At 46.0% G+C, this 12,184-nt stretch overlaps 1 long non-coding RNA gene across 1 annotated transcript; it reads left to right on the forward strand.

Annotated features, from left to right (window-relative positions):
* Nucleotides 1-3,154: 3,154 nt before the first annotated feature.
* LOC125094305 (uncharacterized) lies at nt 3,155-10,043 on the forward strand. The gene is made up of 3 exons (XR_007125449.1): nt 3,155-3,431; nt 3,658-3,874; nt 10,004-10,043. It is a non-coding gene; the product is annotated as an uncharacterized LOC125094305 (long non-coding RNA).
* The last annotated feature ends 2,141 nt before the right edge of the window (nt 10,044-12,184 follow it).

The raw sequence follows: 12,184 nt of genomic DNA on the forward strand, positions 1-12,184 counted from the left end.
CATCCCACATCCGTGCCTCGATTTCCTCCTGGTAGAGGAAGGGGATTGGATCAAAGGGATGATTCCTAAAGCCCCTTTCAGCTGTAATGGTCCACCGTTTTACTTCAGAGAATTATTGGGAGGGCCATATGAAATGAGATAATGGATATTTGAATAGGTTGAAAAGTTTCAAATGATGCGCAGACAGGGTACTAAAGAGTCCCGTTCCCTCCAGTCACCCCCCAGCATGTCTTTGCAAGCGTCCTCTTGTTTTTGTGGTTCCTCTTTTTTGCCACAGATTGGGGGCAGCGTAAGAGCAGAGATGGTGGTTTCTATTTCTTCTGTCTGCTCTCTCAGTGACTAACATTCACAGAGGCTACTCAGCGGTGTTGCTTACTGGGTGACAGACTGATTACCGCCCCCTCCTCCGGGGGAGTTGCTCATTCACTTAAATGGACTTGTAAAAAAATCACAGGAAAGGGGTCACCTTTGCTTTTTAGGAGGGGAAGGGAACAGACCTCTCTCAAACGCACATGTCTCATTTATCTTGAGGAAAAAGGGTAGTTTGCTCCTTAAAATAAATTGGATGTGGAAATTCAAACGGAATTTTTAATGCTGCCTTGCAAATTAGCACAAACCAGCATGCCCAGGGCTTAATTCCATTCCTCAACTACTTACTGAGCATGGCATGTGCCAAGGGCCAAGCTTCTGCTCTCTCGTAGGAGAAACGCTAGAAAGTAACAAAGTTTTTTAAGGAACATAGCAGGAATTAGGTATCAAAATAAATACTGTCCCATTCAAAACAGCTACTTTGGAACGATCTACACTTATTCTCATACCTTATCTTGCTCTAAAGGATTTGGCATTCTTTGAAAACCATCTCCAAAGCCAGTCACATTCTTTACTGACAATGACAAATCTTTGTGTGTTGATTAGGTGAGAGAAATGTCTTTTGAAGCCAAGCCCGGTACATAAACTGGATGGTCAGGCTTATTCCATCAGGTCGAAAATCTAAATAATCATCTCCTAATAAAGCTTTTAATGAACATATAAGATATAATGTGCAGCCTTTGCCTGTGAATATTTTGAAAGTCTTCTTTCACCGAGTTGCATGAGTTTGGCCGTGTGTGCAGTGGACAATCCCACGGTAGGTTTCCTCACTTCTGTGCTTGCCCTCCAGCCCACCCCAGCCCCCATCCTCTGTCCTCAATGAAGCAGCACAATCACGTCACTTAATCTGCGTGAAACCCTGCAAGGGCTCCTGTCTCACCTGGAGTGAAAGCCAAAGTCCACAGGGTGTCCTCTGAGACCCCACATGAGTTAGCCGCTGCCCTCCCCCACCCTGTTCCCCTGACAGTTCCTGTCCCAGCACTGTGGGCTCCAGCCTCATGGCCTCCGCGCCTCCCCTGGGCACATCAGACAGACTCCCGCTTAGGGGCTTTGCTCCAGCTGTCCCCTCTGCCTGGAAAACCTCTCTCCCGCATGGCCATGTGGTCAACTCCTTCATTTCCCTCAAGCCTTTGATCAATTCTCACCTCCTCTGTGAGACCTGGTCTAACCTTCTATTTAATACGTTCCATGTGAAAACTCGACACACCTAGGCACACGTGCCTACTCACCCACACACATTCATCCCTGATGCCCTTATCCTGTTCCTCTTTTTCTTTTCTCTGTGATACTTACCACCTTTCACTAGACTGTATAATTTATCTATATATTACTTACTGTGTTCATTGTTGTTCGCATGCCTTTGCTAGCATCCAAGCTCAGGAGAGCCAATGCCTCGACCTATTTAACTGAATCCTAAAAGCACAGAGCTGGCACTCACTAAATATACAGTGAATTGAATGGAGTTGACAGATCTGATGGTTAGAAGGACACACACACACACACAAGCAGCTGAACAATACACAGGGATACTTGGCCGCATGCGATTTACAGTCACGCTGTGGGGGGCATGGAAGGAGGCCAAGACTTCCATCTGATCAAGCAGACCTTGTCCTTGTCCCCAGCACCTGACTGCATCATTCCAGCTTCCAGAATACTCTCTGGCTCATGCCCTCTGCCAACAGTTCTCAACTCTTGCTGTCCCCTTACCCACACCCTGCACACCCACCAATGCTCAGCCCCCATCCCCTTCCTCCATACAGTCTTCCTTGATTACCCCAGCCCTCCCTGACTTCTCTCTTCCCAGAGCTCCTAGAGCATATATACTTTGTATCAGACAGTTTAGTCTTTAAATAAAAACGCTATGTGTGCAGGGTGTATTCTTAAGGACGTCTTTCGCTGCTTCTCTCTTTTGAATGACGTCAGATTGTTTAGGAGTGGCCCCTGACATGCGTGGCTCTCTTTGGTTGGGTCCTCAGTCAGAGAGAAGGGGGAGGGCATTCCAGGCATGGGAAACCTCAGAAGCAAAGGTACTGTGTGGTATGAATGGACATGCTGAACTTAAAGGTATTACACCAGGACTTCTCCACCCAGCTGAGATTTGACTCACCCCGAAAGCTTTTAACAGTAACTCCACATGGAGGCCTGACCCCAGACGATTTTATCAGAGTATCAGAGAATGTGGTGGAGGCATCGCTATTTTGTAAAAGCCCCTCAAGTGATTCTAATGCACAGCTGGGGGGTAATGACAGCCATAGGGAGTAAAAGAAAAAGGGGTATAAAGGATATTGGAAAATAGGCCTCAAAAAACTATTATCGTGTCTGTCCTTTTTTTCCATTTTGCTTCTATTAGTTTGTCATGGGAATTTGTCTTTGTTGGAGTAGTCTGGATGGATCTGCGCTGTGGACAGATGATTCTGCCCCCTGCCCTAGGGAGAACAGGCAGCACCAACAGATGTGGGCATGGCCAGGGTCAGTGGGAACCCATGGGAATCAGAAAAGTCCAGGAAACGAGATTATTTTAGACCACTGAGAAGTTTATGTTGCAACCTCTCCCCCCTGCCAGGTTGTTAGAATTCAGTTTACTCTGTCTTGAGCCTGCCCATCCGAAGAGCCAAGAAGTACACCAATTATATTCGGGCTACCGGTTCAGGAGTTCCTGGCTAACTCTCTACACCCCTCTTGCCCCCACATCCTCGCTCTAAAAGGCAGCCTGGCTCAAGGACACTGAGGACCATGCCAGCAACTGGAAGGCTGTGGGCGTCCTCAGCTACTCCGGCCTGGAGATGTTCTCTCTGGCACACTGCTTTTCTCTGCTCTCCCCTCCCTGTACCGACCGGTCCAAAACCGACCAGCAACCGAGGCGCACTTCCCAGCAACCGCCGGTAGGGGCGCCAGCGCAGCCTGGGCTTGTCCTCCCCCTCCACGCCGCGACCCGCCCGCGGACTGCGGCACCGTAGGCAATGTAGCGCTATCGCCGAAGTCACTGCTCACCACCTGCCACCCTTAGGGGTGAAGCTTACGGTACCCACGCCCCTGGGAAGGCACACGGGCTTGCATTCAGGGTGAGATGTACAGGACCGAAACGAAAACTTGTACTGAGCGCAGGACCGGCTTAGCTTAGTTGAGAACAGAGGATGGGGGCGAGGAAGGAGAGGGAAAGGGAACTTACAGGGAAATGTGTTGGCACTTAGTGGCTGAAGGAGGGAGGGAGGGGAATGCCAGGGATCGAGGGAAAGGGTGTGGAAAGACGAGGCCCAGCGCTGACGACAGGCTTCCCCAACTCCACAGGCTTGCCAAGGCCCAGCCCTGGATCCCAGGGAAGTCACGGCCCAGGGTTGACCTCTGAAGCCACCTCCTGTCTCCCCCTGGCTCCTCTGTCTCTGTGCAGAACCGTGGTGTGCCAGGCTCTGGCCAACCTGTGGCCTCTCCACCCTGAAAGAGTCCCCTTGAAAAGCCAAGGGGGAAGAAACCAGCCCCCAGCAGCGAACTCCATATAAACCAAGAGGTAACTTGAAACCCCAGAACTGGGCCAGGGGAGGAAGGGAAGGGTAGAGGGGGATGAGGTTTTTCCACTTCCATTCGCAACTGTCAGGCGGGTGATTAATGACCAACAGGTTTGGAATCGCCTTTATTGCCAGATCAGTATTGTTGCCCGTGACAGCTAATGAGGTCGGACAGGCTTCTCCACACTTAGCTTTATGGGGCCCGCTCCCTCCCCTGCAGAGCTCACAAGCCCTGCCAGCTTTTGTGCGCAGGAATGTTCCAGCCTCCCCCCCTCCAACTTCTTCCTCCATCACTACCTCCCCCCAGTGCCCTGAGCCACCCATCTCACCCAGAACCTGCCCCATCCACAAAGGAAGCTGAGTAACAGGGGTTTCGATCTCCAGCCCTGCTCACAGAGACCCATCTGTTACACCCACACCCCAGTGCACCTCCTCCCCACCCCTGTGGGATCCTGAGCCGTGGGATTGGGGAAGTTCGTGAAAAAAAAGGAAGGCAGGGGGACAAAAGCGAACATTACAGCCCTCAGGTTTAAGACAAGGGGAAGAGGTTTCTGCCTGCTTGGTCTGGACAGTCTGACCAGCAGCCCTAACAGGTCACTTGGCAGTTAGGTGTAAAGTTCTAGGAGTATTTTATACACTTACCACTTCAGTCCCGAGAATGTGTTGAGGAGGTGAGGATGGAGGGGTGCGGGAATTTAGGAAAAGGGGTTTAATAACAGTTAATAATGTTTTTTAACCAACCTCCTCAAACCCAGATACACACAAAGCCAGAGGTTCCAGGGCAGAAATCAACTTGGTCTGAGGTCTCCGGGTGAGGAAACATGGGCTTTGTTTTCTGCTCTCTTACAAATAATCCTTACCTTTGTGCTAGTTCACATCTTGATACGGTTAAGCACGTGTTTGCCTGGGGTTTAATATTTGAAGGAGTTGGAGCAATGTAATAAGCAAACAGCTTAAAAAGCCCAGGAAGACCCCCTCAGCTTAAAACTCTATTACTTTTCAATGTGATATAAATGTATTTTGCTTCTGCTCACAGCAATTTCCTAGTTTACTCTTATTAAACTAAGAGACGGCTTAGCAGAGTTCTTGATTTATGAAACACATACTAGATTCATTAAAACCTTAAAAGATTTAATACATTTTATCAGGACATTAAATCTGTGCAGGCTTTTTAAATCAAATACCTGCCATATTTCATCCCCCACACCCTGAACACTTAACTTAAGAACACTAAAATGTGGACTGACAAACATTACGGGTGTTTCAGGCCTGATTTCTAAGTGGCATTAAAGTCCTCCCCTCTAGGATTTATAGCCCAGCTGCTCCCCAAGGCAGATCTTCCTTCTTTAGAATTCAGTTCAGGAAGTTAGCTGAGATCTACATGTCCTACCCATACACAAATATTTCCACCTCTCCCGGCCCGAACCCCCGGGGATTTATCCTCATAGGTTCTCTAGGACCCTACCAGCAATGCCAGCCCCCCATCCTTGACTCCTGGGCTCTGCTTCCCTGCATCCACATTCAGGGCCTCTCCGTCCACACTCCACTCACCAGACTCTCTTGGCCCACGCAGAACCGCACTGGGGCAACATCTGTTGTGCCTGGAAAAGCTTGGTCTGTCTTTCTCAAACCCTGTTTCTAAGTCTCGCCATACAATGGTGGCTCTTGGCTAGGAGGAATTTTGTCATGTCCCTGCCACCAACCCAGGGGACATTTGCCAATATCTAGGGATGTACCTGATTGTCACAACTGGGTAGGGGCAAGGAGGACAGTCATTAGTGGCATCTAGGGTTAGAGGATCCACAGGATAGCACAGGATAGCCTCCCTCCACAAAAGAACCCCAAAGAACTCTCCAGCCTAAAGTGTTAATAGCAGGGTTGAGAAACCTGCCATTGGACATTAGCAGGCACAGGTGGCCAATCTCACTCCTAATTAACTTTCAGCACGTAAGACTGTAGCTCGTAGGTGCTACTAGCTGTAGCTAGTAGGTGCTTAATAAAAGTGTATGGAATTGAGCTAAACTGCTATCCTGATACACCAACATTTTCCAAATTTACAAGCGTTGGGGGAGGGGAATACTGGATCAACGATCACACCAGGAAGTGACTTACCCAGCTCACCCGCACTTCTCTGTAAGATGGGGTGACCGTCATACTATCCTCACGGACTGTTAGGACTGTTAGGTTCCGATGAGCTCCTGTAACTGAAAGCGCGTTTTAGGTCCCAAAGGGTCACGTGATGTTTACTACTTTGTTCAACAAGCACGTATTGAGAGCTGCTTATATACTAGGAATTCCGCCAGACCTGCCCGGGGCAGGGTGGGTGACACAAGGAGGAATAAAAAGAATCCCGTGCCCTCCGGGAGCTTCCGTCCCGTGACTCAGACGGACAAAACCAGAATGTTTCAGCATCTTGGAGGAGTGCCCTAGGAGAAGGAGGCACAGATGCTGCGAAAACATGAAGAGGAAGCATTTAGAAGGGGCTGGAGGGATGAGTAAGGGCTGGTCCGGCAAAACGCACACAAAAGCCAGGGAATAATATCACGAAAGATGGAGCTGTAGGTAGGGGAATCATCTCACGGAAGATCGTATATGACTAGCTAAGAGATGGGAAGTTTTTTCTCCATAGGATCAGGTTTTAGGGTTTTTTTTAAATATTTTATTTATTTGAGAGAGAGAGAGAGAGAGCACGAGTTGGGGGAGGGGCAGAGGGAGAGGGAGAAGCAGACGACTCGCCCTGAGCAGGGAGCCAGAGCAGGGCTCCATCCAAGGACCCTGGGATCATGACCTGAGCCAAAGGCAGACACTTAACCAACTGAGACACCCAGGCACCCCTAAAGGCATTATTATAATAACCCAAGTGAGAAAAGATAAAGCCCTGAACTAGGACAGTGTTTGGGGAGGAAGGATGCAGCATCAAGGAACAATGAGAACTTCGACTGAATGAATGGGGCAGATTAAGGTAGAGGCTGAGTGGTTGGCTTGCGGTGTTGAATGCACAGTGGGAAGTGCCTTTCGTGGGAGAAGTACGTCTGAGGGGACCTAGCCCTTCAGTTTGCAACACGACTGGTTAGTCTTCACCCCACATCCAAAGGGATGGTGGAGTGGGGAGATGATGGAAAGCTCTCAGTCCCTGAGAACAGAGGAGGGATGAAATGAGGACCCCAGGTGGAAAAAGACTGGCCTAGGATGGAACATGGATTCCTTTAACTTCCAAGATTCACATGCCAAGTATCTAAGGTGCCTCTTTGTCTACTGCAAAAAGGAATCCATGAGATGGAGAGGTACAGATAAATATATGCAGACAAAATGCATACAATCTTTTTTTAACTCCTAATATTATTATGGATTCAGAGATATCAAAAGAATGGTCATCCCAGGCAAAAGAAGCCAAGCCACACTTGAAACCACTAGGCCTCTTGGACATTTCCCAGGGCAGCAGGCTGCTTTCTCTCACTCCCCAAATGCACTGTGGACCTTGACCAAGTCCCTGCCCTGGAGACTTCCTCCCCTTTGCCTTCTGTTCTTCCATGAGTAACATAAACGGATTGTATTAAAACCATAGGCAACGATGTGTATGTCCATCAACAGATGAATGGGTAAATAAATTGTTGTATAGCTGGACCATGGAATAAAACATAACAGTAAAAAGGAATGAACTGTTAACACTCAACAACACAGATGAATCTCTAAATAATTATTCTGGGTTAAAAAAAATTATATATATATATATATAAATATATATATATAATTTTTTACAGAAAGCAAGATACACCCTCCCCCCAAAACAATCCACACTATATGGATTCCATTTGTATAAAATTGTACAAAATGAAAACTAATCTATAGTGACAAGATCAGTTGTTGCTTGAAAATCGGGGTTGCTGGATCATGGAGAGGGGCAGGAGAGAGAGACTGTAAAGGGGCATGAGGAAATGTGGGGCCATGAGGCATATGTTCATTATCTGGATTGTGGTAATGGTTTCACAGGTGTATACATATATCAAAACTTATTAAGTTGTACACTTTATATGCACTTTATTGTAGGTCAATTATACCTCAATAAAGCTATAAAAACATATCATCACAAAATGATCTTTAGGTGACTTCCAACCGACTTCCAACTTCATTTTTTTTTCATGATTCCTCTTTGATCCCTTTACCAAACTCCTTTGAAGAAACATTATTAGTCCCGAGCAAATATCCTTTTGTTCTTAAAAGGCACCAATCCTGGTTTCTCCAACAGAAAATACGAGAAGAGTGTTGGAAGTAACCCCCTTCATCATTTTTAAGGATATAGTTCCTTACTTCTCTTCTCCCACGTTCACCAAAATCTTACTGGGATCAAATGTCCTGGAAAAAGACCTTTATTCCCTGTTTGAGGCATAAAGAAGAAAAATCAAAAACTTTTCCCAGCAACTTCCAATCTTGTGATATAAATGAAGACCAAGATTTTAAGAGTTGCCTGGCTCCTTTGGGGCTCACCTGGTTATTAAAGATTCTGCTCTGTGCAAAAAGGGGGTTTGGGGGTGCTTGGGTGGCTCAGTGGATTAAGCCTCTGCTTTTGGCTCAGGTCATGATCTCAGGGTCCTGGGATTGAGCCCCGCATTGGGCTCTCTGCTCAGCGGGGAGCCTGCTTCCCCACCTATCTCTGCCTGCTGCTCTGCCTACTTGTGATCTCTCTCTCTCTCTCTCTGTGTCAAATAAATAAAAAAATTTAAAAAATCTTTAAAAAAAATCTTTGAAAAGGGGTCTTTTTTCACCTTGGACTGGCTCTCTCACCAACAAGAAGCTTGGTAAGAGGACTAAACAAACAGCAATCCAGAGATAGAGAGAGGTGGGTGACTGGGGTGGGAGTACTTTTTTTATCCTACTACAACCCACGGCTGCAAAATGAACTGGCCCAATTTTAAAGTATTTGTGATTTCTGACCATTGGTCTACATTCCTAAAAGGTTACATATGAGATAAATGCGGTAACTCTGTGTGTGTGTGTGTGCGTTTTGAAGTTGAATCATTATTTTCTCATTCATTTACTATAATGAAACAGATGATCTTGGGATCACTTGAATTCTTTTTTTTACTTTTTTTTTAAGATTTTATTTATTTTTTATTTATTTGACAGAGAGAGATAGATCACAAGTAGGCAGAGAGGCAGGCAGAGAGGAGGGGGGAAGCAGGCTCCCTACTGAGCAGGGAGCCCAATGCGGGGCTCAATCCCAGGACCCTGAGATCATGACCTGAGCTGAAGGCAGAGGCTTAACCCACTGAGCCACCCAGGCGCCCCAGGATCACTTGAATTCTGCTTTGCAATTTACACACTCTGTGCTCTGGGGCAGTCCCTTGACTTCTCTAAGCTTCAACTTCCTCCTCTAGAAGGGAGTTGAACTCAAAGGGCTGACCTCAAGATTATATAAAATGAGAACGGGGTAGGGCCTGATACGTGTAAACCATTCAATAATGCTTTATGAAATTTGTATTGTAAATAAATATCTGTTGAAGACGCATTTCAGAGTCCCTTATCTCTCCTTCTGATAAGCGTTCATTTGGTTATTACTCAATACCACATAACTTTAAGCTTATCCTTCTCTCACCTTCTGTCACATTAATATTGTGAATCTACAAACAGACAAGAACACATTACGGGAATTTGCTATTTAAAACAGCAACAGCTAACGTTATTGAACACTTAAAATGTGCCAAACATTGTGTGTACTTTTTTTTCTTGAAGCATTGGTGACATACAATGTTATATTAGTTTCAGGTGCACGACACAGTGATTTGACAATTCTGTAAGTTGCTCAGTGCTCACTGTGATAAGTGTACCCACCATCTGTCACCATACAACATTATAACAGTATTATGGACCATGTTCCCTATGCTGTACTTTTCATCTCCATGACTTAATTATTTTATAACTGGAAGTTCATACTTCTTAATCCCTTTCACCTATTTCGCCTGTCCCCCCGCCACCTCCCTTCTGGAAAGCACCAGTTTGTTCTCTGTATTTGAGAGTCTGGCTTTTTATTTGTTTGCTCATTTGTTTTCTGTTTAGATTCCACATATAAGTGAAATCTTATGGCATTTATCTTTCTCTGTCTGACTTATTTCACTTACCATAATACCCACCAGGTCCATCCATGTTGTCACAAGTGGTGAAACTTCATTGTTTTAAGATTTTATTTGTCAGAGAGAGAGAGAGAGAGAGAGCACAAGCAGAAGGAGCAGCAAAGGCAGAGGGAGAAGCAGGCTCTCCACTGAGCAAGAAGCCCAATGTGGGGCTCGATCCCAGGACTGTGGATCATGACCTCAGTCGAAGACAGAAGCTTAACCAACTGAGCCACCCAGGTGTCCGGAACCTTCATTCTTTTTTAAAGGCTGAGTAATGCTCCGTTGCATATATATATGCACCACATCTTCTTTATCCATTCATCTGTCAGTGGACACTTGGGCTGCTTCCATATCATGGCTATTGCAAATAATGCTTCGATAAACATAGAGGTGACTGTATCTTTTCAAATTAGTGTTTTCCTTTTCTCTGGGTAAATTCCCAGTAGTGGAATTACTGGATCATAAGGTATTTCTACTTTTAATTTTTTGAGAAAACTGCATACTGCTTTCCACAATGGTCATGCCAATTTGCATTCCTACGAGCAGTGCAAGAGGGTTCCCTTCTCACCACAACTTGGCCAGCACCTGGTATGTCTTGTCTTTTTGAGGCCAGCTGTTCTGACAGGTGTGAGGTGTTATCGCATTGTGTGTGTGTGCGTGTGTGTGTGTGTGCCTTCCTTGATCTGCCATTTATTGCTTGCAACAATCTAGAAGGGTCATACTATTATTATAATAATAATTATATTATTATTATTATTATTAAATATTTAATTAATAATAATAATAATATAATTATAATATTATATTATTATAATATTATTATTATATAATAATAATAATTATTATTATTATTATATTATTCATTCTACAGATGAAGAAACTGAGGCACAGACAGATAAATCATTTTGCAAGGTCATACAGTTAATAAGAGGTGCGGGTTGGGGTGAAAGGGCAGGATGTGAACCCAGGCAGTCTGACAGTGGAGTATCTTCACTCAACCACTTAAAAGAAATCATCCCAGGGTTATCTGCTTGATAATGTGGATATTGTCAGAAAAATCACAGGAGCCTTAAGAGAGGGATTTTCAGAAATGCTAGATCATCTCCTGAAGTTCCTCCCCAGCCTCTAGGCAACGCCACCGTTGAACAACCCAGGCCTGGCAGAAAGCTTCCTGGGAACAGAATCCCACAACTTCTACTCATAGTTCATTCCAAAGTTTAACAGTCAGGAAATTCTTAAATTACAACTAACTCAAATCCTTTATGCTGCAGGCTAAGCCCCATTCCCTGGGTTGATAAACCCCAATATTTCCATTTCTCTGACTCATTCACTCGACTACGAAATTAAGCGTGCCCAGCTGAATTACAAACTGAACACGGAGACAAAAAGCTCTTAGGTATCGACAGGATCAATCCGAAGACTGGCCGGCTGGGAGGAGGGGGGATTTGTAGAGACAGGGTGGGGAGACAAGAGCCCTCATTGACAACGATGGGCACACAGAGCCCAGGCAGCCCACCTGTAGCCTTAACCATACAATGCTGAACATCCCAACACAGACTCACCCAGAACAAACCCAGGCTGAGTTCCAAGCAGAGATGCCTGGAAAACCTACGCTTTCCTTTCCCTGTGTCCTGAATCTGTCCACCACCACCATCTTGCCGCCATCTCTGTGTAAAAGCTTTTCATTTACTGAGCACTGCAATCAAGTGGACTCTTTCTCTGCTGCAAACAAAATAACTTCAGTGGCTGAATTAGAAATGTCCTAATGTGATGCTGCTGAACCGCCCAGGCAGCGGACAACGGGATGCCCTTAGACTAGGACACAGAGACCTAGATCCTGCTCCCGGAGCCACTGCGCCTTCAGTCCGTATTTACTGAGCACCTACGTACGGGAAGTGCAGACGCGGTCCCCGCCCTCAAGGAAATCTACAGTCCAGCCTGGGGGAGACCGCACGCAACAGCCAGCCCTGTGCACTGCGGACAGGTGTTACAAAGGCAGTTAAGCTCCAGATGTTAAGGAAGCGTCAAGGGGATTGTCATCCACCGCGACCCTTGCACCGCACTGAGCTCAAGATTCTGTTCACTAAAACGGGGATAAGTCCTTCTTAAGCTGCTGGATGGTGCTCTGGGGATCTCAAAGACCAAGGCTCTTGGAAAAGTATAAAGGGCAATTCAAAATAGGGACTGTGTGTGATGAACGAC

Source organism: Lutra lutra, chromosome 2 (genome assembly GCF_902655055.1).
Source record: "Lutra lutra chromosome 2, mLutLut1.2, whole genome shotgun sequence".
Classification (NCBI taxonomy): Eukaryota; Metazoa; Chordata; class Mammalia; order Carnivora; family Mustelidae; genus Lutra; species Lutra lutra.